Source organism: Toxotes jaculatrix, chromosome 6, assembly GCF_017976425.1.
Source record: "Toxotes jaculatrix isolate fToxJac2 chromosome 6, fToxJac2.pri, whole genome shotgun sequence".
Lineage (NCBI taxonomy): Eukaryota > Metazoa > Chordata > Actinopteri > Toxotidae > Toxotes > Toxotes jaculatrix.
Window position 1 is genome coordinate 14,246,964 of NC_054399.1, and position 27,549 is coordinate 14,274,512.

Here is a 27,549-nt window from a genome sequence, read left to right on the forward strand (position 1 = left end):
GTAACGGGCATCTCCCAAAGGGGAATAACTATGAATGTGATACAGGACACCACAGATAAAGGCCACATGTGCTGAGCAGATTGTGAATGAGCAAGAGCTATAAAAACTAAATATGTCGAAGCTGCTCTGAGGAGCACTAACAACAGCAAACCAGCAGAACAAGCTTGCGTAACAGATACTGTCAAAGTTTCACAATTAGCACTGAGGACCCTGTCAAAACACCCTAGTAATTCCTGAAAGACATCATACAGAAGGTGATTGAATTACTCCAAAATAACAATCGAACCATCTGTACTTGGTATCACAGTAGCGTGTGAATGTGCTGTACTCTTTCATTTTCAAAGGTTATTCTTTCATCAACTGTGGTAAAGGAGAATGTTGAGTTTAAAATGTGGCGTAAGAGAATTTTTTTCTCATTTCTTCCATCTCACTGTCCTCTTAGTTATAACTCTGCATATTACATATTTATCCATCAGCTTCATTTTAGGCAAAAAGAAACTTTTGCTCAGAGCAAAACATGGATGAAAATTAAAAAAAAAAAAAAAAATCTGCGCCGAGTTCTCTTGCCAGCTAATTTTGGTCATATTTCAAGTTCTTTAAAAACAAAAATGTACTATGTTTTGAATGTGCTTTAGATGGGAGAAACCCATGTGCAAAAGCTGTCACAATTTAACTTTCGGTGAAAAAAAAAAGCTTAACTGCTGACTTAAATACAGACTGAACTTTGTTGGTAAATGAGTCCTCACTGCCTAACACATTTTTCTAGTTAAGAAAAAAAAATACTGCTTAATGTCAAAGTTAAAATATGTTGTGACCCTGAAGCTGTTCAGATCAAAAAAAGAACATTTACCAGCCAGTTTGTGTTCAGACTTTAAAATCCGGTTAGCATAAAAACACACCTTACAGTGAAAGAAACCCCAGTTTATGTCTTTCTCTCACCTTCAGTCACTCTCTCGCTTTCTCTCAGGAGGGGGAGGAAATTCCTGGCGAGGGTGCTGTGAGTTGTTGCTCTCTGCCTGCAGGTACAGACCGGCCTCCTCTGTCTGCCTGTCTGCAGATATCATACCGCGACGTGATCTGTTTAGCTGCCTGACTTAATGCTCACCTGCTCACATGCCTCCGGCTCTGTGTGTTCCTGTGTGTGTGTGTTTGTGTGAGTGTGTATGTTGACTTCTTCCGTCTCCTCACAGCTGGAATGGCGTCTCCCACTGTAGCTGCTGCCCTGCGATTACAGACACATACACACAGAATGATAGATGGACTTTTTACTACACTGACAAGATATTTACAAATTTAAACACTATTAATCTTCTAGCAAACAATGTGCAGTCAACAAGAAAATACACATAGACACGCACTGACAAGCTGGATTAGAAAGAATAGGGTTGATTACAGTAATTCTGGTAAAGGTAGTGCTGCATACACTGAAAAATGGACATACAACCTCCTAATACTTGCCAGAATTTATCAAAACAAGAAATTCATGCAATTTCAATACGTTTCAATCTGTACAGGGTTTTTGCACATCTCAATAAGCAGAGCAAGGGCTTCAACTGCCCCTGATGCTGACCTCTGAGTTATGTTGTATATTTTTCGTTATTTCATCCTCAGGTTGTCACAGTGCTGACAGATACAGGCTGACGTGTACAACCACGCTCACAAAGCCACACACAGACACACTTGAGTACGGGTCTGAGTCCAGCTGGAGGTGGTCTCCTGCCAAACCTGCAGGCAGGCTGCCTGTATTCATATTCATCACACACACGCTGATTGGAACTGACAGGACACACACACACACAGCCGAAAAAAAAAAAACACCTACTAGTGAGTAAATCAATATTTCAAGGGCAAACCTTCCTAAAAAAATTTTAACAGGAAACTATTTTGCAGCCTCTGCTGCATTATTCTGTCTTTGACTTCCTTTTCTGCTATTTTGTCTGCCATCACAATAGATATCTGCACCATACATTTAAAAAAAAAGGGAGGGCCATTGAGGAAAGAGAAGTAGAGGTGGATGTGGAAGAAAGACAGCCACAATTGATGTAGACTAGCAGCAGTGAATAATGTCATGAGAGAGGAGCAGAGTGGGGAGAAAAAGCGAGAAGTGAATAATAGCCAATAGGCTTGGAGACCGACAGGAGCGAGAGAGATGGAGGAAGAGTACCCCTGTCTCTCTCTCTCTCTCTCACACACACACACAGAAAGCAAAGAGAGACTCCGCAGGGCGCCAAATAATAACCTTCCTTGTCATTATCATCGCCCAGCCAAACCGCTCTCCACTCCTCCTCCACCTCCTTCCGTCTTCGACACAATCATTGCCCTATCGTTTACAGTGTGCTGCTAAATGGGAACATCAATAGACACATCCATTAGCAGTGCGAGTCCTTTCGTCTCTGATTCTCAAGTGCTTTAATAGCCGGTGCACACACAAACGCTCTCATGCTGCACCTCCGCCAACTGTTAACCAAGCTAGCCCTGCGCGGGCAAAGCCAAACTGATGGAGTGTGTCATTACAGCTGGTTAGTAACACGGTCGCTGTGAGGGCGGTGCCATCAGTTAACCTGAAGCTAGGAACCAAGATGATGGGGCGGCTTTCTGATTTAAGTAGCTTCCCAACAAGCAGCAATCCTTGAATTTCTTCTTTTGGTTTATATATTTGCTCATTTTGACCATATCTTTCCTGCTTAAAACAGCCATGCTGTCATATTTTTACACTGTAATCTTCATGTATTACCATTTTTATCACAAAATCATTTTCACTGCAGGATTTTCCGTTTAGGCCTTTCTTTTCTGGCAATCACTGCTCATGATAACTATCCAGTTTCTCTTCTATTCACTACAAACAAACTGTGAATTAGGGAAAAATATTCCCTGAGAGATACATGTCATGATATGAGGAATGTGAACCTGAAATGAGCATAGGATGTAATACTACTCAGTGTTGTCCATGAGTGATAGTAGCCAAACTCAAAAGCATTTATTTGTATAGTTTTGGGAAATGTTGGCCAGCTTTAAAACAATGACTCTAACACTGACCAAAGCCATTTGTCTAAGAGTAGTAGTAGTACTCATTGTGATAACCTGGAAATCTACTGGACAGATCGATGCAAATTATGTCTTTTATTTACATATGAGCTGTTGTGTTCTAAACAGTTCATTGAACACACACTAACAAAAACAAAGAGATTTGGTGATCATAAAATGACTATCATCCTAAATGTAATTCGCAAAGGCCAACAAATAAAAAATAATCCATACAAAGTGGCCAATCTTTTTTTTTTTTTTATTACTGCATTAAAACCTTGCTAACCTTAGTCTGAACTATAGTTACTGTAACTGTAGATGCTAATTAACATGGGCAGCTGTTTGACAGTTTAATGAACATCAAAATAAGCCCCACCCGAACCCATGCAGAACAGTGGCGGAATGAGAAAAAGATAAGGAGGGACATGAAGGGCAAATACAGCACTTAAAAGGGAGGGAAGGGTTTCCCACAATGCCACCTCACACACTGTAATTTCAGCATACATGGTTTTTTGGAGGGAGGACGAAGCAGGATGCTGGGAAGCCTGGGAGGGGCACTGGTTGGGTAAGGGGGTAGGTTGTGGGGCTTTGTGGGATATGTGGTGCAGCTGTTAAAGTTGACTTGAGGAGATTGGTTTTAACTGATGGAAATAGAAAAAAAAAGAAGCAGGGTTTTCTGCATACACATGAACACACTACAAATGGCATGCATGACGCAGGCACATACAAATACTCCTTATGTAAAATGACATTGTATAAATTAAGGTTAGTCCCAAAACGGAAATATCCAAATTTAATAAAAATGCATTCTTTTCATACACTATTGAACAGCACAAAGAAACCACATTTCTGAGTGAATCCTGTCATTTTAAAATAATTGAATTCTTTATTTTTTTTTTTTAAATACTGAATTTGGAGCATTTTGGAATTTAAGTAGTCCATTTGTCTTAAAATTACTCAGAGAAGAAAACAGCAGTGGATAATGAGTTTGTTTTCTCACATTCACACCATTATTATCCTCCTGACTCGGTGGTCTCTGATTCTTACCGTAACAGGAGTGTGTGTGTGTGGCAGGCTGGTGGTACACCGCAGACAGACTCTAGGTGCCGTTGAATGTGTGTGCGCATGCATGCCTCCTTCATGTCTGGACAAGGGCAGAAAACAGAAGAGAAGAAAGCACAGGATAAATTCAGGTGTTGTTTGGTAAACCATGTTATTAAAATGTCATACACACACACAAATAGACACACACATTGTGATACGCCACGTAAGTGAATGAATCAGAAAAAGCACATGCACGTACATGCTAAAAGACAGACACGCACAGTCAACAAATCCTTCTAACCAACACATTACCAAATTGCTCTTTTCACACAAAGTGGTTTATAACACTTCCATTTCCAAATAATACATGTTTGTAGAGTTGACGTGTCTTAAATTATTCACTTACATTATTCAACAACAATGACCTGATTTGTGTAACAGTATTAAGTATGTGTTTCACCCCCTCTAAAGAACTCACACATTATTTTATATGTACAACAAGCCCACTCACAACCCAGTTTCTATAAACACTCTGGGTGGTCTTGAGAAACGATGACAGGGAGCCGTCATGTGTGTACATTAACACACGATTCATCTTAAAATAAAGTTAAAAAAAAAGTTGGACGGAAGCTATGTGGTTTAAAGAGAAAAAAATACTGTGAGGCCTCAAGAACAAGAGTCCGGCTAACACACACATAGTGGAATCAGCCTTTGAAGCCACTTTGCAGTCTGTTAAATCAGATCTTGATAAAACATGCTAGTGATTTTTGAGTTGTGATGGCTGTTATGTCTCTTCTAATGAAGCTGGAATGTCACTGATGTGCTTTTATGTGGTGCCCTAAACACAATAAAGAATTTCAGGATAATGACGGCACTGACTGTAATGTATTATATAGAGCTGGGTGTCTGACATGCCCACAGCATGATGAGGCTGGGAGTGATGTGCACTGAGACAGAATGAATTATCAAAAAGAATTTCTGAGTATACCATCTTAGGCTGACCAGATGGAAAGGGAAGGAAAAAAAAAAAGTACAACCTGGACATGCAGAAAGGGGCGATGTAATTTTCCTAGTATTTAACTAAACTTGTGCATAATTTACTGTGTCTGTAAAAAGGTAGTGGATAGATAGTAGTTTAGTATACAAACATAATTAGCAAACTTAACAAATTAAAATTATTACTGATTAATATGATGCATAGTTAATCAAAAATAGTGAAAATGTAAGACATAATTTTCTGAAACCAATGCTGACATATTCAAAAAGTGATGTGTTTATGGCCCTAATGAAAAAAAGAAAGAAAAATCTTCTTTAGTGTCACATTTCACAAAGACCATTTGGCAAATCAAATGTTTTATGATTGAGCCTAAATAATAAAACAACAGGAAGGCTTGAAAATCATGACTACTCCAATCAAAATGGGATGTGTGGCCACTGTAATTGACATTCAAGGGAAAAAAAAACAGAAAACATGTTATCATCATCAGTAACAGTAGTAGTAGATGTAGCACTGAATCACATCACAGTTTTTCCGTTAAGGCAGTTGTGGTTATTCTCTGCATCCCTTGGTGTCTTTGATTCGAGAACCATTTGGTCTCTAATTGTGACTAATCATGAGTCACTGACACAGACAGACAAACACTGTGTGTTTATTGTGGTCAATAAGCACATTGAAGTTCCTGTGGAAGACATTTTGTCAAATGTTTTTTTTAAGCCTCTTCAGCTGAGCAACCTGCTGTTTGTAGTTTTAAGTCCCTCAGAATCCTTATTTCTTCTTTGGTTCAACAATCATTTGATCCTAGGCAAAAACTCTAGTGAGTGTCATGGTTAGATGTGGCAAGTACAAGAGCTTCTTTCTAAAGATATCTAGAAGTCTAAATGTGCTGTGTTTAAGCATACAAAGAATATAATAACCACATACATTTTTGGTTTGTGTAAACATCAGGAGTGGTGTTTTGTATATTAAGTCTGACCCAGGAACAGGCCCTTGATTCTAATCTACAGATATGTGTGGAGAATCTAAGGCTTTAACCTCAACTTTAACCATGACATTTTATTATATGTAGCAGTAATCTTTTAATCCATCAATCTTTCTTTATATTTCATATTGCATGAAGTAAGTCCCACATATTATTTAAAGCAGTCTAGAACTTTAATGAAACCCGTGCTAAAAAATAACACCACAGTTGTAATAAATGGACCTGAAAATTTCTACAAATCAGATGTACAATCTGAAAACGTAGTTACAAATGAAAACACACAAAAGAAAAAAAATCTGTCCAAAAGGTTGTTGAAAGGTGGCTTGCTAAAATAGACTTGCCAGTGAAATATGGTTCCTCTGAATTCCTCTCAGCTGCATCTACATCCACACAGAAAGAACAATGATTGACCTTGGCCGTATGAAAAATTGCCTCGATTGTTCATACTTCACTTTGATGTTAAATACAGTGAAACAGGGCAGCACAGGAAAGCTTCTCACCACAGCCGAAGGAGAAATTAAACCTTTTATGCTGCCTAAGAACAGCCCCCCTCATTTCTCTTTCTAAAGTATTCCTTTGTTAAATTTACTGCATCTGCCAGAATATACATGCAATTTACTATTTCTGTCTTGCAGAGCTAATGTATCCTTCACTTACAACTACTTCTATGGTATGTTCCTTCCTACATTCACTGTTTTTTTTTAGCCACCCCCTGCATCATTTCCCTCCCACCTCTCCATTTCTGCCTCATTGTTTTTTTTCTTTCTCCCACTCCCATCCCTTTCTCTGCTCCAGTACGCAGACTTGCCGAGCTAGGGGATGGCACCTCCGTCATTAAGGTCCCGGCACAGAGTCACCAATTTATATTCTCATTAATGGATCCATGAGCTGCTCAGTACATTACAAAAAACAAACAAAAAAACAAAAACAAAAACAGGGACCACCCATGTGTTTAGGCTCCTTCAAAACAAAATGCAACAATAAAGATCTGTGTTCTCTCTGCCAGCTAAATGAGCCAATTCACGCGAAAGGAAAAAAAGAAAAGAAATTCCAAATTAATGGACGTTTTGATGGTACACAGGGTGTTTATGTGTTAACGAGAAGATGCTATTAATCAGGATTGACTGTTTGGAAAGCCCTTGTTGTGGGATTGGCTGGCCTTGCAGCTTTTGTTCTTTTTCCACAAAGTGAAGGAAGCCTTGTATAAATTACAGTTTGTTTCCAGTTGTGTCAAAGAAAGATTGTAAGACAATTACACTTGTTTAACTTTTATATTGACTCCTAACAAATAACTAAAACAAACTTAGTGTTAGGAGAATACTGAATCGTGTATATCCAGATTTTTTCTATCAAAAATTAACATACATTTCATCCCTGGGTGGCCATTTAATTTGAAAGTCAGAGGAACTGTAGAGCAGCATGTCTGAAGTGGAGCAACAGTCACTTATCAGTTATTAATGATTATATCCCCTAGCAATTTAAGACAAATTCCCTACTTGTGGTCCTGCATGGCTCAATGGGCAAAGAACAACACAAACATTGCAAAAGCTGAAAATCCAACTTCCACTGGGCCACCCAAGGCTGAAAAGAAAAATACTTGATAATGTAAGAGATGCCTGCTCTTTATGGAAAAGCCTGCAGTTTAGTAGAAGTTTTGTCTCTAGTTGTTTGAGCTAAATAAGTGCACTAAGAAAAAAAAAATATATATATATTTCAAGGGGCAGAGAAACACTTATGGTCTTTATGGTAACCTTATGCACATAAAAGGAGGCCCTTTATGGATCATCTGGCTTCTATTCAATACCTAAATAAAGGCTTGGATGAAACTGTAAGATACTTGGTTGAAGGCTAAAATTGGTTCTGTGATGAAATGCAGAGGGCACTGACTCACAGTTGTTCTTTTTAAAGTTAAGCAGTCATTTGTTAGTGCACTTCTATGAATGTCAGGTATGTCTGCCAACTGCTTTGATCAATTCAGTTTTTTTTTTTAAATCTTTTCTGCCACATCCAGACAACCAACATGGGTACCAGGCCAGGAAACAACTGACATGGCTGTTTTCACTTCTGTGCTACTTATGTCTGAATGCATTATATATGCTGATCTTTGTGCTTTGTCAGAATATGTTTGTGTTCTTACCATATTGTGCCTGTTTGTAATAAAACTAGTACAGACATGTAGAGCTAGACCACCCAGAACAGTTACTCATGCACCCTCCTTCCTTACAAAAAAAAAAAAAAAAGTCACTAGTCTTAATTATATCCATCCTCTGGGCGTGTCTTTCTGCTCAAAACAGACATCTGAGCCACCCCCCCACCAACAGGCCACAAACCTCACCGAGGCCTTATGGAAAGAACTTTTTGGTGAACACATTGACCTTAGATGGAAATAAACGTATTCAGTACTGGATGGAGTTATTTTCACTGAGGTTACAAAAGACAATCTGACTTTATATTGTTTATTGTTGGATTATCTCCTCCTGTACCCTCCTCCTGCACGTAAATTATCCCAGACTTTAAAAGTTCCTGCAGAGGTTCTTTTGATAACAAAAATGCAGGATGTTAAAATCAAGTGGGTGAATTGTTTACCATTTCAAAAGAGATGCGATGAAATACCAATATCAAAACCTGAACAAAGTAGGCACTTAGATAAAAGGGTGGAAAAGACAAGACAGCGCGTGTGTGTATACACACACCCGTGTGCTGTAATAAGGAGGCGTCTGCTCCAGGGAGGAGGTTGTTGTGACTGCACTGTTCTTTTTCATGATCTATAATTTTCAAGCTGGCAATGTGAGGGGGCAACCTAGTGGTGTGCACATAGAGAGACAGAGACATGAAGACATAGCGAGAGAGTCTACATAGGCAGGACCCCAGCGACTATCTGCCAGACAAATCCTCCTTGGGCTTTGATCCTCTGCCCACTTCTCTCTCTGTGGTTTTGTTTTCAGGCAAACAACTGTGATGTTTAGCTGAAGTGCAAAGAGATTCCAAGGATTTAAAAAAAAAAAAAACAAGGACTCTCAAAATCTTCAACTAAAAAACATAGGAAAACAAACACAAAAGAGCTAGTTTAAGATGGAAAAGGCTAAAAAATAAAAACAAAAAAAAAAACTGGTCATCACCCCTGTCCACCCTTCTCTTCCTAATGTTTTCAATATGCTATCCTCCAAGGATCAAGGGGTTAATCTGCCTCTGTTGTGTATTAGCTGAGATGCTATTGAAGGCCATTTGTTCCAAGCAGCGAGGCTAATGACCCTGAGCCGATGCTTGGCGTTTGGCCGGGAATTCAGAGCAAGGGTAGGCAAGTAACCTCATATATTCTCAGAGAGAGGAGGTGGTGGTGGGGCTGAGCTAATGAGAGGGAATGGGAATACGAGCTACGGTCCATCATCTACTTAGGACCTAGACAGCAGTGCTGTCGTTCTCCCCTTAATCTACACAAATACACACAGGAAAACGCTAATAGGAAACCCAACCGTCTTTCTCTTCTTGCACCTAATTTTACTCCTGTCTTGTTAAGTAAATGTACTATGTGTAGCATTTTATCATCAATAAGTCAATATCACATTAATTCAGAGAGATTGGTATTATTACTGTAAACAAGGAGTTCTATCATCAAGATGGCTGGCAGCCTCCACCAGCTTTTAACTGCATTTAACCACATGAGTCTGCTGGTATGCTTTACTGCACAAAATACTTTACAGCACAAAACATTTCAAAGAAGCCATTCTTCCAGCACAAGTACAAACAAGTAACCATATGGCTTCTGTGGCAGAACCACAGCATTAAGTAACATTACATTACCTTACAGTAACTTTAACAACATTAACGGCGGCTGTTTTTGTTCTAACGGCATTACTGAAGACAGGGTGCTCGCTGGTTGCGCTTCGTTGACCTGGGGCTAGGCTAACATTGTTGACTCGGTGGAGCTGCGAATGTTAGCAGTATCTTCCTTATTGCCATCACATCCAGTATTTGGCCATGTGAAAAAACTAAGGTTTTTTATCTTTTGCCTGTCGTCCTTGACATTATACCTAAATGTCACAAAGGAGGTATCTCTGTCACTGACCATTTGGCTAGCTATGGTTGCTAAGTAACATTAGATTGTGATTGTGAAGTGTCATATGACCAGACCTGTTGGTGCTAGCATGCTTTGGTCAATAGACATCACAAGTGAGCTTTCCAACCATTATGAAGAATTTTTTTTCCAATGGCTTTTACTTCTTAACCTTAAGATTGTTCGTCAAAAATGACCAATAGGAGTGCATTCTTTATTTTTGGCTTGTTGTCGCATCAGCTACTTAAAGTTGCAGCCATATATAGATGAACACACAGACGAGGTATAGCTGAGTGTGGAAGCCTCAGCCATGCGAGGCTGAGTGAATTTTACTGTGATGGGAAAGCGGCAGGGGGTCTACTCCTCAGCCTTTATTTGATTCAATTCAAGCTGGAATGCCTCTTTCACTTCTCTGGCACGCATACGAATATTTATGCATGTGTATGTGGAAAAAGAGAATGGGTTCAGGAATAAGTACCCTACTGCACTCTGTGCATGAGTGTGTGTGTGTGTGTAAGTGTGTCTCGGTGTGTTGGTAATACCTCCAATGGCAGACTAATGATAGGTCTTATCGACACCCAGCAGTGAATGCAGGCCTTTGTCTCCTCTCGGGACGCATTATGGAAAGCTTAGGGGGCTGCCTTTGACTCCTTTTCAGTCTCTCGCCCACTGATAAAAACCCAGCACAAAAAAAGGCAACTGTTTTACAGCTCCTGTAGTGTGGCAAGTTGAGACACAATACAACCCCCAAACTCCTGTCATCAAAACCGGAAAAGTTATGCACACACAGCTCATAAACTCAGTCTAAGTCACTGACAAAAGATAAATACTGGAAAATCACAATGTCTGAAATCACCATTCATATTAAATATACAGCATATAGGGTGACTGGATGGAAAGGCAAAACCACATGATGAGTGGGCTTGGTAATCTTTTCAATGACAATAACAGTATTGAGAATGATATTTGACTATCAAAATATAGAAATTATATAATTAAAACATATTTACACATGCATTACTAATTTCTACATGCACTTTTGTTTCAGTCTGCGTTTGTTTCAATTCTGTTTGAGGATCTGGAAAATCATTTAATCAGAGACAAATAGAAATGACACTGCTCTTTTGACTATTTGAATTCTAGCTGCCACCAATTCTGCACACCAATATATCTATAACATCTCTGGATATGTGGTTACCCTAAATATAAAATATCCGAATTTAGATAAAGGTGAAAGTACATTTTTGTCTGCTATCCTTTACAATTCATGCTCCAAAACATTTCATAAGACTATTCACATCACTTTTGGCAGTCTAATTGATGTCTTATTTCTGAACAAATATTGATATTAACAGCTCTTCCGTTCAAGTATATCTGCAGGTATCTGGGGCATAATTTAGAACAGGTTTGTACCTAACCAGATGTTTAAAAAAAATAAACAAAACACTTCTCTTTTCTCCTCCTCTGAAGGCTCTGTTGTTTACTGTGCTGATTTAAGGGTTAGAGGTTGGGGCAGAGTCCCTTAGTCAAGCAGTTTATGAAATGAAAATGTTTTCTTTTCCAATGGTGGCAAGCGTTACTTTTCACGTTTTTAAGAGTTCAGCATACAGCTCCTTGGGGAAGCGTAGCCATTTCTACGGTTGTTTCCTGCTGAGTCTATAAAATCCTCTCTCTCCACCCCTGTGTTCTTTCACAGCCTTGTTTTCAAGTGGTTATTGTAAGGAATAGCCTATAAGTACATTATATTCTTACTCTTAGCTCTGTCTTTGTATTTTTACTCCCCTTCTGTCACTCTCCATTCACCTTTATTTTTGAGATAAGAGAACTCTGAGGGGATCATTAAAATACAGAACTTTATCCTCCTTCTTCTTTGTATTTCTCTCTAAGTAAAATTAAAAAAAAAACAAAAAAAAAAACAACAACCTTCCTTGAATTGGCTTCGCTCTGCATCCATGTTTGCTGGCATAGCAATCCCAAAGAAACCCCCCAAGGCCAATCAGTGGGAATTTAGGAGCCTCATTTAGTAAGCAGGTAGAGTCGAGTCTCCCCCAATCCTGTCCCTCTCTGCAATTAGAAAGAGGCCAGGAAGTGCAGTGTTTTATGGCCTTATAAAGACATTAGAGGCATTGCTTCATTGGCCCTCACCCCCCACCTCTCTATTTGCCTGTTCTACAGTTTCTCCCCCTTTGTGGTCCTCTCTCAAAGATGATTCTCTTGTGCTCACTTTGAAATCTTCTCAACCAACGTCTTTCTCTTTCATCCCTATTCTCTCTGAAATTTTGTTTGCCCACCATCCTCTATCTCTGTTTAATTTTTCTGCTTCTGCCCCCTCATGCCCATCAGTCTGTCTTCAAATGTTACCATCTCTGACACGTGTCCATCAGGTTTATATACCCTTTCTCCAGCTGAGTATGTGTTTTCCCCCTCATCATTGTAAACCATCGTCCATCATTTGCCAGTTATTTTGCGAGAGCATGAAACTGACAATTACTCGCTCTGTCCCCCGTCCTGCAGTGAATCAATATGACTTGACAGAGTGACTCATTTGCCTGTCATTTTCCCATATGCGGTTTTTGAAATATGAAACCATGAGACACACTGTGGCTTGAGCCTTGCAACTCAGCCTCCGTATACACAAATGGACACCAAAAGAGAGCCATGCTGCTTCTTGAATCTTGCAGCTTTTAAAGCCAGCTTAGACAGACTTGGCTGCTCCTGAAAGACCTTCTTCCACCGGAGCAGAGGACAGACACACTTGAGAGGAAAAAAGGGGAGAAGAAAGCAGTACCATGTCTGGATACTTGCTAACAAAATCCTCCACCTTTTTCCTTTCTTTCTTCCCTGGAGAAGTAATATCTTCCTCAAATGAGTTCAAAACCTCTTCCATATCAAAACAACTTTGTCTTATCCAGCTGGGGTTATTTGAGCAGAGATTTGAAATGTGAGGAAGTCCAATAATTAAAACTGATCATTATTGGCATTGGACAGTCCCTCGGAGGATAGTTTCCCATTCCTTTAAACCAGCACTCTACACCCCCACAGCCCACCAAATAATCTCTTCATCATCATCTCCCTTTTTTTTGGCAGAATTTTTGGTGGTTGTAGACAGAAGAATGATTGAGCCATGTAACAGAAGTGGCCTTACCTGAGAAACAAACATCTAGTACACATGAAAGAAAGACGGTGGTGGAAGGAATGTAAATAAAGATACATGTGCATAAACCTAAGGGGGGGGGCGGTGGCGGCGGTGGCTGTGGTCGCTTGAGAGAGAAAGAACAGAAGCGAGTTGAAAATGTGAGAAAAGACAGAAGATTGCAAGGCTCAGGCAGACCGAAAATAAGTGAGTGAGACTGCAAGGCATGAAGAGATAGAAGAGAGAATTGAGTTTGACTGGACTGGTTTGATATGAAGTGAGAAGAGCTGAACTGAAGCAGTGGATCTATGTCTAAAAGTAAGATACCCTGGACTGGTTACAACAATCTTTGAAGAAAAATCACACCATTGCTATTGTAACCTCTGGGTGGGAGGCTGAGGTGGAAGAGGTCTCATCAGAAAGGAGGATGACAAGAACCGTGAAAAACAACATTTTCTTTTCCTCTTGCTGCCTCCCCTCTTTAACCATCCCCCTATCTGTGTATGGTGGCAGCCATTCTGGCTATGCCCGCATGGCAGAAAATGATTTACTGCTGCTTTCAGCCTCACACAGAGAGAGCGAGACGATTAGTCTCTGAGAGACTGCTCACTTGGGGAACCACTGAAACACAGTTAAGACAATAAGGTGGCTCTTCTCCCAGTTTCACTCCAGTGTTTTGCCTTTTGGCTATGCTGTTCTCCAAGGTAATGTTTTATTTTGTTCCTCCCTGCACCCCCAAATGGTGGATTTTGTTTTTAACTCTAATGGATGCTGGAGATAAAAGGTCAAATCCATACAACATGAAATGGATTCTCTGTATTCTAACACAAAAGAGGAAAGGACAAAATGTCTGTGACGTGGATATAGGTCTTCATGACTACAGTATTCATGAATACATGAAATAAGATTTTTTTAAATGAAATTGTAGTGATTAAATTGTTTCAGTAATTCCTCGCTGCAAAGTGACACACAATGTTTATTTAATATTAAAGGGAACTGAATAAAATTGCTGAATCCAGAATAAAATTCATAAAAGATATAATTATTTAATTTAAATATAAATGTATGCAAAGAAATCTATTTTCATGTCTTCAGTGGCAGTGATCAGTGAGAAAACCCTCATCTTAACAAGGACTAGTCACTTGTCAATGTATGATATTTAACAAAAGGTGTCAAACAAAAGCCACAGTCAAAAAACTGCTAACCACTCCGATTCTGTGTAATTCTGCATTTCCTGGAGATCAAATCATATAAATCAAGAAATATATCCGTACACAAAGAAATAACTGTTAACTAAACAAAACGAATGTGGAAAACAGAAAAAAGATGAAGAGATAAAAACAATAGAGAAGTTCAGGATGCAGCAGGTGAGTCAGACAGGATGGTACACTCTTCACCTTGACGCCAGGGAAACAGATAAAAACAAACAGTCACACTCATACACATAACAATAACACACACATGCATGCAAACGCCAAACTCACTCCAGATACACATCTGACTCAGGCCACCAGGTGGAAGGGCAACAGGAGACAGACAGACACACGTGCACACACACGCACACACACAAGACAATGTGTAACCCTGGGGCAAACCGAGCTCTCTTACCTTTCTTTCATCACTCTTGTCTTTTCCTTGTTGCGCTCTGCTCTGACAGTTTTCTGCTTCCCTTCCTTCCCTCTGCGGTGAAGCCTAGCGCTCGTTCTGTTTCTTCTTCTCATGCCAGCTCCTTTCATGACCTGGACAGAGAGGGGAAGCCAACCAATAAGAAACTGTTAGAGTGGAATGGAGTTATCTCTACCAGCATCCTATGTCAAGAAAAAAAAAAAAAACACTCCATTCATGGAGTCGGGCCCCGTGGGATTCCAGTTATTGCCTCCAAAATTCAGTTATCTTTCAAAACACTTTCTTACTCATGGTGCAGAAAGACTGTATGAACAAGGCAGGCGCACAAGATACAAATTGATTCAGTTCATGACCTATTTTGCTATTCTGTATTCCATCCCAAGCATTGAGTAACCATTTTAAAAATGTATACCTGAAAACCTGAGTAATGCTGAGATATCCTGAGCGACAACAGCCAGTGGTATATTTGCAGATTGGAGCAAGCTTTGTCAATGTAACAAGGAATGAGTTTCATGAGGGGTTCAGGGAGCAGTGACTGGCAAAAAGTGACAAAGATAGGATTATTATTTTTATTATTAAGTACCTGTACAGCTGCATGATTGCCGTTTACTGTCTGCATACCTTTGTTGGCTTGTTACTGTCTATTTCACTGTCCACCTTTTGTTTGCGTAGACTAAGTCGAAGTGTAATTGTGCTGTTCAGAGAATGATTTTATCAGGGCCGTACAGCTCCGTAAATTGACAGGGTTTGTGTGTATGCGTGTGTAGGGGTTGTCTTACAGTGCGCAGATGAAATTGCTAACAGCTGTGACAGACGCCATTGCACACTTTTCGCCATCTCATTTGTAGCATACAGCTGCACAGATAAAGCACCGGGGTTAAGCAAATATTGTACAATGGGCAGGAAACAATGAACCATCCCCATCCCTCCCCTATCTCTCACACTCACTCACACTAACTACATCATTGCTAAGAGTATGCCAACTGTGTCTGTGTGTGTCTGGGTGCGTGTGAAAAAACGACTGGCACTGCTTGTCCTCTTTATTACTGTGAACAGAACAGACACCCCTGCTCCCCTCCCATTCATTTTAAACTCTATTCTTAATGATAAGCCTCCTCAGTCACACTCCCTCCGTCTGTACCCCTCCACCCGCACCCCTCCAGCCTGGTGTCGACCCTCCCCAAAACCCCGGCAAGGCAGCAACAGTACTCCTTTGTTTGCCCTCCTCCCCTCCTCTCTTCTTGCCCCCTCACCCTGACATGGACGATGCTGGTTGGCGGGGACGGAGGCATGCCTCGACAGGAACGCCGGAGGAGAGGAAGGGAGGGAACGAAGGATGGAGGGAGGGATAGGAGAAAAATATGTAGGTGGAGAGAGGGGAGGATCACTTTAGAAAAAAAAAGAGTAGGGGTCTTACAGTCACGTTTCAGTCATTCTTTCTCTCCTTCATTTGTGTGCTTTTCTGTTTATTCAGCATTGCATGAGAGGGGCTTCTCAGAGTGTTTCTGTGGGGAGTAGGGAGGTGGATTCAGAGGGACTACACCCACACTGAACCCACCAACTCCACTTGACTGAGACTTGTAGAGAGTCGTTTGAGAAAGGCTATTTCTGGTTTGGACTATGAAGCTAATTTTAAACACCAAAGTAAAGATGGCTAAGAGGGAAAAAAAACTCTGACTCTGGATTTTTATTTTTGCTCTGAAAGAACAAACACTTAAAAAAAAAGAAGAAGAAAGAAACAGCTCTATTCCTTGGCTTTTACATTTACATGGCCCAGAAATAATGTGCGTGATATTCCAACAAGCGATTTGTAAAAATAGCCTTTAAGTATACAACTTGTAATTTCTCATTTATGCAAAGAAAATACTGGACCTACCCATTGAGGTTAGTCAAGACATAATTTTAGCTGTTTTGTTCTGCTACTGCTGCTAGCGCGGTGAACCCAGTTCTCTAATAGCATAAATACTGCTCTTGTAATGGTGCCTGGGGCATGTCTCATTTGGAAGTGAGGGAGACATCACAGTAGAGCAGTGCCTTTTCCCCTCAGCCAAAAACACACATGTGCACACACAGACGCTGTGGCAGCTCCGAGGCAATCGGATCATTAACCTCAACTAATCTGCAAACATTATGTTTATAGAAAATGCCTTTCCAGCTTAGGCGCCCGCACAGCCAAGCCATGGTAATTCATTTCAAATGTGCATGTGTGTGTGTGGTGTGATATGGTGTATTTGTGAGTTATGACGATGTGTGTGTGTGTGTGTGTGTGTGTGTGTGTGTGTGTGTGTGTGTCAGCACTGCTGGGTGTGTCATGTCTCTCAGTATGCATGCGTGTGTACACTTGTGTGTCATGGCTGCCTGTGCATTCAGCGTCTGCTGTGACAGACACAGAGAGAACATGACAAAGACAGCGAAAGAGTGCACGAGTGCGAAAGTGTGTGTGCGTGTGTGTGAATGTGTGAGAGAGTGTGGTGGGACTGATGCAGCTCACAGCCTTGATCTAGACTCCTACCTCTGTCGGGCACCCCGCTGCGCCTGCTTCATTAATCAATAGGACAGATAAAGACAGACTCCTGCTACGCTGTGAGGAAAAATGGTAGTGTGCGTGCAAGAGAGCGTGTGTGTGTGTGTGTGTTTCTGCATGTTAGGAGGCTAGAATGCCCTCAGGGAGAACGTGGCAGAAATTATGCAAACCTTCAAGGCTTGCTGCCCGCACAGAGATCATCTGTACTGGATTTGCTTTCTTGTACCACCAGAAAAAAAGTCATACTCCATTTGATAGATGATTTGAATAGATTGATATAAGTGCCAGTGTATTAACCCTCACCTTCTGCAGCTTTCCATGTCTAGAAATGATGAAAAAAAAAATCAAAAGGGGGATTTAGAATTGTTGTGTGTCAGTGTAAGCAAAATTCAATTATATTCCATAATTTTCTCACATTTTAAGGACTCTGGGTTGTGGGAAGTGGCACAACTAATTTTGGAAGCGTTTAATATCTGCCAAAAATCACGCTGAGTATGCAACTGCTTTGATGCCACAACTATTTTGTCTCTTCTACAATGTAATGCTGGGATTAAAAAAAGCAGCAAACAACACTTTTCTGTTGGTCAGATGAGACTCTCACCCTGAAAACTCAATTAGGCCACGCATACACACACATACACACACACACACATTTGTAATTACTTTACTCCCTCACTCCCAATTGATGTGTCCATCTACACTCCTTAAAACCTCAGCTATAAAAAAAAACATCTCAGGGGCTTATTCAGAAATCTTTACGAAAATGGTTTTAATGCGCCTTCAGGCACAGTCAAATGAAGTGGAAACTACTTAGAAGCTTAAAAAAAGTCTTACACAAGCAGAGAAGGCAGATCAAGTGCACTTCTGATATTTTCATTTGTTTGAAAGATTTTCAAGCCTGTGAGACTCTGAATACAGGTGTGGGAGAAACACCTAGATCTGCCACTCACAAATGACGGAAAGAAGGGTAACGTGATCAAAATAGCTTGTTGAGTGTCATAAAAACTCATCTGCCTGGTGTATTTACTCATCTGCAAAGTAGGAAGGTACGTCCTTGGACAGTGAACATTATAAGCAATTGTATATTGTGACAAGAGAGCGTGATACAATTAGTCACTGCAGTGTGCCTTTGTGAGATGGAATTAGGAACAAGATCAGCTTGAAAAAGACAAAATATGACTGCGAACGAATTTAAGTGCTGCCGTTAAATCTTTGTTGAACATTTTCAGAAACATGCTTGGGCTAGAAAGGCTGTGTCCCTGTACATAAGTAATGTGGATGTGTGCGGCTGTGTTTCCACTTCTCAAAAATTATTCCCAAAATTAAACAAAAGCCTTTAAAACCACAGAGAGATATGATTTCAAAACACTAAACCATGTATAAACAGTGCCTTTTATTTTCCATTACTAGTTATTATGGAGGAATTCTGGCCTAAAGTAATTAAAGAAACTTTTAAGATAAATCAAAAGGTCCAGTGTATTTGAAGCCAGATTTTAATAAAGCAGTCCCCAAAGTGCAATGAAATCAAGACCATAAATCAATTTCATGACTTCTACCAAAGCAATTAACTTTTAAATTTTAGACACAATTATTCAGAAATAGTAGGAAGCTAGATTTGGGTTTATTTTGTTACTGCAAAGGAGAAATGTGTGTCATTTCCTGGTGCTCTGAATGGCCAAATGACTTGAATGCAAAGCCACAGAAGCTATTTCTCCCACACTTCCTAAATCAGCAGAACTGTTATCAGTCACTGGGAGATTTTGCCTCCACAGTATACAGCAAGAGTGTTTTGTTTGTTTTCAATGTAACTTGTGATATTTGGCAGGGGCTCAGTGCCCTCTTTGGTACCCATTGTCTGGACATGAATGAATCATTCTTCCAAATTTCATACAGAGATGCACTGTATGAAACCATAGAAACTTTGAGACCATTAAACTGAACACCAGACTATGTATGTAAACACCAGGAACAGGGCTCTCACTGTAAACTGATAGAAAGAAAGTATTAAGTAAATTCTATCATTACTATTACGCTGATATCAATTATCTTGTTTAATGAATTATTGTATCAAGTATTGCAAATATTTTAATTTACGATAACCTGCCTCATCTAGTCCTGAGTCATTAAGTGGTATCGTGTCTCTCTCAGGATGCTTTTCAATGGCTGTCTCACATGAAGTGGAGCAAATTCATTATAGCACTGAGCAGATTTTTTCAAATTCAATACTAAGTGAAACTAGGGAACAAATAAGGCCACAGTTACACATTGTTCAAATTAGACAAAAAGCTGCTGGAAAGAGTTTGATGGATTTATCACGAGCAATCATAGATTAGCAAAGATGCAGGCTGTGACTGCAAAAGTGACGGCAGAAATGAGCATCTCTTCCTCTTCTACGATGGAATTTCTTAGCATGACTGTGACTCCAGCAAAGATCTTGTTTTAATTTTCAGCAACTCATAACATAACCCGTTGTTTACTCATAGATAAGATGTGCTTCTACCTGATAATATTCTGAGAAAATCCTCATAGTACGTCACATCTATGTCATGCAAATCATTTATGGAAATGAAAAAAAAAAATGTAACTACAGAGCGGAATGATGTGTTAGTATTTAAGTGATTTGTAGATTTTTTTTTAAACAACAAAATAAGCACAAAATACACAAATAAGACTGTTATGACAATGTATGGACTGTTATGACTTTTATCACTTGTTTTAATTTTAGACCCTAAAATTAAGTTACAGAAAAATGAAAAATCCAGACATGAAATCCTGTGTCAGTTTCTAACCCAAGATGCCCTGATTGCATAGGCACATTGTGTGATTTGACATTGCACCGACGCCTGACGCTCAGACAAAGGAACCGGTGCAGGCCTCGAGGGGGCAGATGACAAACACTTCTAAACCATGGCCAGACATAATCCCCCCACCTCCCACCAAACCCCACAACAAATGCACAGTGGAGGGGGACTTATTCAGAGCATATTAGGGAGGTGAAGGAGGCCAGGCACTGAGGGACTCTCCACACTTGGCTGTCCTAATCATCTGAGACAACCCCTCCAGAGGCAGACCCCCGCCCAATCCCCTTCCCGCCTACAAACCCCACTCCACCCCCTAACGCATGACCCAGACACATCCAGGAGCGTTTACAAGGGCGGGCGGCCATGAAGTGGGGAAGTTGACCAAAATGAACAGCCCCCCCGGGAGCTGTAGTTTAATTGTCCATCTTCTTGGTCCAAATTAAACAAGCTCGAGTGCATTCACATATCCACACACACATACACACATACACCCACACCCCCCATACACCACCATCACCCTGCTTTTAACTGACTGGCACGTTCCATAGAGCATGCCATTGATGCAGAATGATGAGCGAGACCCCATTGTCTCATTATATTGTCTTCAATTAGGCAGGAGATGATGGGAGACAATGACAGGAGCGTTTGTAATCATGAGCCTCACAAACTCATGCTGGGAAACAGAACTTCATTATGCCCAATGGTCCTTCATCGACGATAAAACTCAGAAAATGTGTGGCTTATCCTTAGGAAGTTTTCAAGCATAAATGGCTCGGAAAGAAGTGAGTCACCAGGAAATACTGTAGGGGGTTCTGAAACTGAAGACAACAACAGACATGGGTAGAGGCAAATCTTTTATCTGCACTGCAAGAGAACAGCGGGTTTAAAGCTGCACTCACCCTCTTATTACATCTCCTGTTCACTTACCTGAAATCTCATCATAGGCAAGTTTACTACTGTGGTATTTAAAGTTTTATAAGTCAGAATTGGGAGTGTTTTAGAAAAGAATGAGAGTTGGAGTGAAATTAAAAAAAAAAAAAAAAATCAGTGATAATACTTTAAGAAGAACAAGAAACTCTGGCATTTTTGAGCTAGTTTTTCCAGGGATGAATTTACAGGCGTAAAGTATATCCATGATGTCTTTTCATCTTCACCACATAAATGTTGTACAAGCTTAGCTCTGAGAACAGAAGCTCTGGCAGTGCTGGTGTCAGCTCAGAGCCGTCTGTAGAAATGAGACTTCTTTAAGAAAGAGAAAGAAAAACTCAAGAGCGCATTATCTGCATTTACCTGGAGAGCGTTCAGCTGAGAAATGACTCTAACCCGACATCCTGCCGGCTTTGTAGCTCATCCCGTCATTTAAATCACGTTCCACCGTGGCTGTTAGGCTTTGATAGAACCATCGGACCGGACAAATACTGCTTTCACAAAACTGTGCAAATGATTTCTTTCAACTAGGATTGCAGCGGTATTGTACCCCCACCCCTGATCCCCCCTCACCCCGTCTTTCCTCTCTCCTCACGGCACAAAGAGCTAATCTGAGACGAACACTCGCACCAACTCTGACACATTGTCAAACCAAAACCAGGGTGATTTTATTTTCTTTAAATGTGAAAAGTGAAGCATGAGGTAAAAGCCATCATCCATGGAGGACAACAGAGGGGTTAGTGAAATAGCTGCGTATTTTCTCCCCATACACGCTGCAGGGATTTATTATTACGCTCCTTTTTACCCATCTATCCCCTCAGCTGTTCTTCCACATGTACAGTATCAAAGAGGGACCAGATAGATCCTGCAACGGTTTGGTTTTGCCCATTTGCAGATGAAATCTGCTTGCCATGGGTGCCAGTAGGAGGGATATCCGTCAAGTCAAGCTGCCCTGGGGCCGAACAACCTTTCCTGCAAGGCCCTGCTCCCTTATCTGATTCCAGCAGACGGGGTGAGATGATGGCCATGCCAGTGAGAGCCTTTGATTTTTTAAGTATATCCCTCTGCCTTCACACTGCTTTATTGATCGCCAACAGACCTCATTTTGTTCCTCTGCTAAAACAGCGCTTCAAGAATGCTCTATTTGTAATGTGATCACCCAGATGAGAATGGCAGAGAGGTTGACAGACACTAATCTTCTTTTTACCCTAGTTTCCAGCATCGTCTATAGTGATTTTTGTGATTGCCCCTGTTCCTCATCGCCTTAGGCCCAGATGACTCCCCTCTCCCTGACATGGGGAGGGGTCAGGGTATAATCCACATCAAAGTGTCACTTTTTATGAACGATAATTTCTAAGGCTGATGACCTGAGAGTTATAATCAAATACCAACCACATTTAACATCCACCAAAAGAAAAGCTCTCCTTTAGTCACCCATTTGCAATGGGGTTGAATAAAATTAAACACAAACTACAAAAGCAGCCTGGTCGATGCTTATTTCTGCAGGACATTTCAGCAGCAACGATTTTCACTTCATTCATGAATGTTTTTGACAATAGGCTTTGTGTTAAATGTGCTTATCGACCTCTGCGGACCTGACACATTCCTCCATGTTGAACAGCACAACGCAACAGTACAGAGTAGGGAGCATCTGCCTCGTCACTCCAACCAGATGGCAGCAGAAAGTATGTAAATTGGTTCATTAACCTTACAGCGCTTTAACCACTGGGCCATGCAGAGGGCTCGTTCCATCCGGGTTTTCTTGAATTTTATTAACGCCCATTAATAGCATTGAGAAACTTTCGCTAATGGCCTGAGGTGGTTCGCTGTGGTGTTATCAAACACTGTAGTAATTATACATGACATCCCTCTGATTAACACTCCTGTGATTACTGCACCATGTCAGAACCCCCCCCCCCCCCCCCCCCCCACCCCCTGTTTAAAGACAGTCATCCATTTTCTTCGCAAGAAAATATTTCAGAGGAAGAAGAAAAAAAGAAAGAAAGAGGCCTGATATTACAGCAACAGTCCCCCAACCCAACAAGGAGGCTTGGATCTTTAACCCCTGACAATAGAATGGCATGAAGAAAAAGAAGCGGGGGGGGGGGGGGGTGAAAATGTGAAAAGGATCTGCGTTTCATACGGCTTTTCCCCCCCACAGCTTGCAGAGTGTGTGAAAAATTAGCTTGTAGTGCGTGTCTGTGTGTGAGCTGCCAGCAGTGAGGGCTTGCACCTGGAGCAGGGAGGAGCATGCGAGAGGTCAAGGGTCAGGAGTAGAGTTTTCCCTCTTTCCTAAGAAGGCCAGACAATCCCTGCGGCTGCAGAACATGGGCCTTTCACATCCCATCCTTCTCTTTCCCTCTCTCCTTCTTCTCCCATTTACTTCCTTTTCTTTTCTCCTCTGGAAAGGCGCCGTAATCCATAACCCACTCAACTATCAGCAGCTCAATTATCCCTCCTATCCCTCCTGTTTGCCCATTTTCTCCCCTTGGATGGAGATTCAAAAACAATTAACCTCTTCACGGCTGGGGACTTTTCCCAGGAAAGGGCACAGTGGTAATTGAATGACTCCGCCATTTACATTCCTGACCATGACTTCACTCCTTCACGCATAAATCTGGTTACTGAAAATCCTAATCTGTGGCTTTGCGATCGTCTGATGTCATTATCATGGATGTTGTATTATCATGCTATGAAAATGGTATTTTACTTCAAACGGGATTTAACAGGACAATTTGGTAATGTTTACATAACACCCTTTTGACCCACTTAAACCTAATAGATTTACATCATTTGTATTCAAACATGTTGACAGGTTAGTGATGTTTTAGAAAATTATGCCTTGACAGGATCTAAAATAATAATTATTCTTATGTCAAACTGAGTAGACAGTGCTGTCTTGTAAACTGGTACAAGTGGACTATTTCACACCAAGTGTCTATAAGCTATGTCGCATCCCCCCACATCCTCAGCCTTCAGTAAAATGTTCTCTTCTCCCCCTTCGTTATGGAGGGGCCTCCTATTCATCTCCAGGTAGAAAGCCTCAAAGTGTAGGAGGGCAGAACAGCTTGCTGCACCCATTGAGCTTTTTATTACTTCCCCCTTCAAAGGGTGGTGGCAGAAGAAGAGACATCCTCCGTCTCCTTGATGCCATGATACACAGTCAGCTTTAAGTAAACACACACAAACAAGTGGTAGGATTTTGACTGGAGCCCTGTGCAAATTTTACGAACATATGTTCTTCAAAACATTACATTTGAGAAGATTACATGGTTGTGGATACAGATGGAACACACTACAGCTGTTAGGGGATAATCTTTTAACAAACAAGTTTATCAAAAAAAAAAAGAACGGACACTGTAGAGAAAAACAACTCGGAATATGCTACAAAAATTATTAGCCTCATTCAACTGGAAACAGAAAAACATTACATACAACTCTTCTTCTGATTTTCGCTGTTGTCAAGTAAAGATGTCCGACAAAGACTTCACTCCAACCAGCCATTTTACATAAAGCAAGCTAGCTTATTATCAAGCTAACCCAGCAGCAGCCAAATGATGTAATCCCTAACCAACACATATCGAGAAAACAAAGACGTGTTCTCCTCAAAAGGAAAACACTCCTGACGACGTATTTGTCTGTCAAAGAAATAATACATGTCGAAACATTTTCACCAACTGCCACCTCTAATTAGTGTTTTCTTACTTCAGACGCCACCTTGCCTTAAGACGCCCATCGTCGCAGTCAAGGTGCGACTGAGCGTATCCAAGGGTCTCATTCAAAACCTCCAGTAAAATGGAATCTTCAAGCAGAGATTATATGTTATGTTTATTTTAGAAGCTCAAACGATTTAACTCTTGGTCATTAATAGTGGGACAATGTTGTTTTATTGACCCTAATCCGTTTGAATTCCAAGATCAAGACTAAGACTATTTAATATCAACACACTGGAAAAACTTAAAACATGGAAAACATCAAGCTTCAGAGCCTCCTGTATGCCGTACAGAAAAATTCATAACTCTGATATAGTAGAATTAATGTAACATTTTTAAAAAGAGCTAAGCAGCACAGTACATTTGAACAAAATAGAAAAAAAAAATTAAAATACCTAGAGGCACCACGCCATACCTATATTCTTGTAGACGCTCACCAGAACAGCATAGCTGAAATCTCACTCTCTCACACACACACAGACACACAGAGGAAGTCTTTGATGTTTCCTCATGAGCGTGTGTATTGCAGCTGTGTGAGTCACCCACCCTCCATCCAAGATCCATATAGGCTACGCAGAGGCAGCAACAGTAGCAGTAGCAATGAAACTGCGAACCCTCATACCACACACACACACACACACAGATACACTCACAACTCACAAACAACATAGCGTGCCTTGATTGTGGATGGAGGACAAGGAAAGAGGGAGAGACATGGGCAGGGCCAGCCAGGCAAGCAGGAGGACAAAAAAGAGAAGAGGCAGGAGGAGAAGAAGGAGAAAACCTAAAACAACTGGCTGTGCTCCAGACAGACTGGAACTTCTCTTGATCATTATGTCTAGCCTTCAGGTGTCTTGGGGTCGGGCCGACTGTAGGCGGTAGTGAGGTTGAGGGTGGTGGGAGGACTAAGGGGGGGGTGAGTGTAGATACCACAGCAGCCAGACAAAGAGGGAATAAGAGGGCTGCCTACATACCACCAGCATCAAGGAAGGGAGGGTGGGAGGCAAGGGGGTGGGGGGAGGGGGGTGAATGAGAAGAAAAAAGGAGGGTTATAAAAATTTGATTAGACGATCTTCACTGAAGTGACTTTCTGTGTCGGTTTGCTTTTCTTTCTTTTTTCTTTTTTTTTGTCAGTTCCCCTCCCTTCTTGCTCCACCAGAGCGCCGCCTCAGAGAATGGGGCAGACAGATTTTATAGGTCCTAATTAAAGCCATCTGAAGCCTTTCAAAACATCAAATGGCCCCGTTGCCCCGCTTTTTCACTCTGATTGTGCAGAAATCACGGAAAATCAGAGGGCACCCATTTTTGGCTTCGACTCCCAAATGTACATAAAACCCCCCAGCGACCCCACTACCCCACTCATCTACAATCAATAAAAGGGTTCAGTGAATGGCATGACCTCAAAGAGTGTCTGTCAAATTCACTGGAATTTGACATAAATGCCTGTTTGCTCATTCCTAAAAAAATAAAGCATTTAATTTTAGCCCTCCTTCTCTGAGCCTGACCTAAGTTTAAACTTAAGGGACATTTTTTTTTTGGTCATATCCTGCATTGTAAATGGCACATAAGGTTGTTGAAGATCCACCCTTATCCTGTCTGGCTGGTTGAAGAGAAGTGCAGTCCTGTTTTTAGTGCGCTTCAAGTACTCCATTTTTTTCCCTCTCTTGTCCCCCCCCACCCCCTAATTGTCCTCATTGAGCCGTGTGGACCGGTTGCACAGCCTCCCTGCCTGGGGTCAGCGGGTTTACCGTGTGCTTTTTATCTATATTTCATGCTATGGCGCTGCGCGGAGACAGCCACACATCCACAATGAGAAAATGCACAGAGACGCACAAAGAATGTCGACCGACCGAAATGAACTTAAGAGATCATTCAAGTACCAACTGAAGTCAAATCTATTTAGCGATAAAAAAAAGCATATAAAACATTTTTAAACGTTTAATTTTCGTTTGAATGTAAACAAAAAACACATAAAGCACACGGCGCAAAAGTGACACATGCGATCATAGATTTAAAACTGAAGTCGACCACAAAAGGACTTTAAATATAACTACTACTTTCCAGAGTAGCGGCAATAAATAAGCGATTAGAAGATGAAAATATATATATAATATCGCCTACTTACGATTCATTTCAATAACTTCTGGGCGTTATTGTCTCGCCCCTGCGCCTCTCCGATCGTTTGGAGACGGAAAAAGTCTGCTCCTCCGGCGAAGCAGGGTCATTCTCAGTGGCAGGATGGTCAGCTACATCTGATCGCTATAAAGTTTGCATAAGACAGCACCTGGTTAATTCTGCCGGGGACAGAGGACGTCCGATTCCGCCGCTGTCAGGTCTTCAGTGATGCCTGCACTCGCCGGGATTGAGCGCTGAAAGGAGAAGGAGCGCACAGAAAGGCGTCATGTGAGCCGGGGAGAGGTGCGCCATTGGCCAGCCGGGGACAAGTATGATAAGGCTTCTCTGTGCGCCATTGGCCCAGGACGGGAGCGGAGGCGCCTCCTCACTTGGCTGTGCGCAAGAATGTGTGTGCGGCTCACTGTTCATAATTTTCAGCAGCCAGAGGGGGGGTTGGTGGGGGGGACATTAAGTAACAAATTGTTCCAAAGATCTTCTGTTTTTTTTTTTGTCATCGACGCACAGAGTTACACGAAGGGCAGCGCGGAGAAACGTACACACTATGGTTGGTTCCTCTCTACAATAAAGGGGAATGAATGAAAATGGTGA

At 41.2% G+C, this 27,549-nt stretch overlaps 1 long non-coding RNA gene across 1 annotated transcript; it reads right to left on the reverse strand.

The window, feature by feature from the left end:
* Positions 1–522: 522 nt before the first annotated feature.
* On the reverse strand, positions 523–27,221 carry LOC121182924. The gene is made up of 4 exons (XR_005894173.1): positions 26,951–27,221; positions 14,843–14,973; positions 4,072–4,168; positions 523–1,222 (listed from the first exon to the last, which is right to left on the reverse strand). It is a non-coding gene; the product is annotated as an uncharacterized LOC121182924 (long non-coding RNA).
* Between the last annotated feature and the right edge of the window lie 328 nt (positions 27,222–27,549).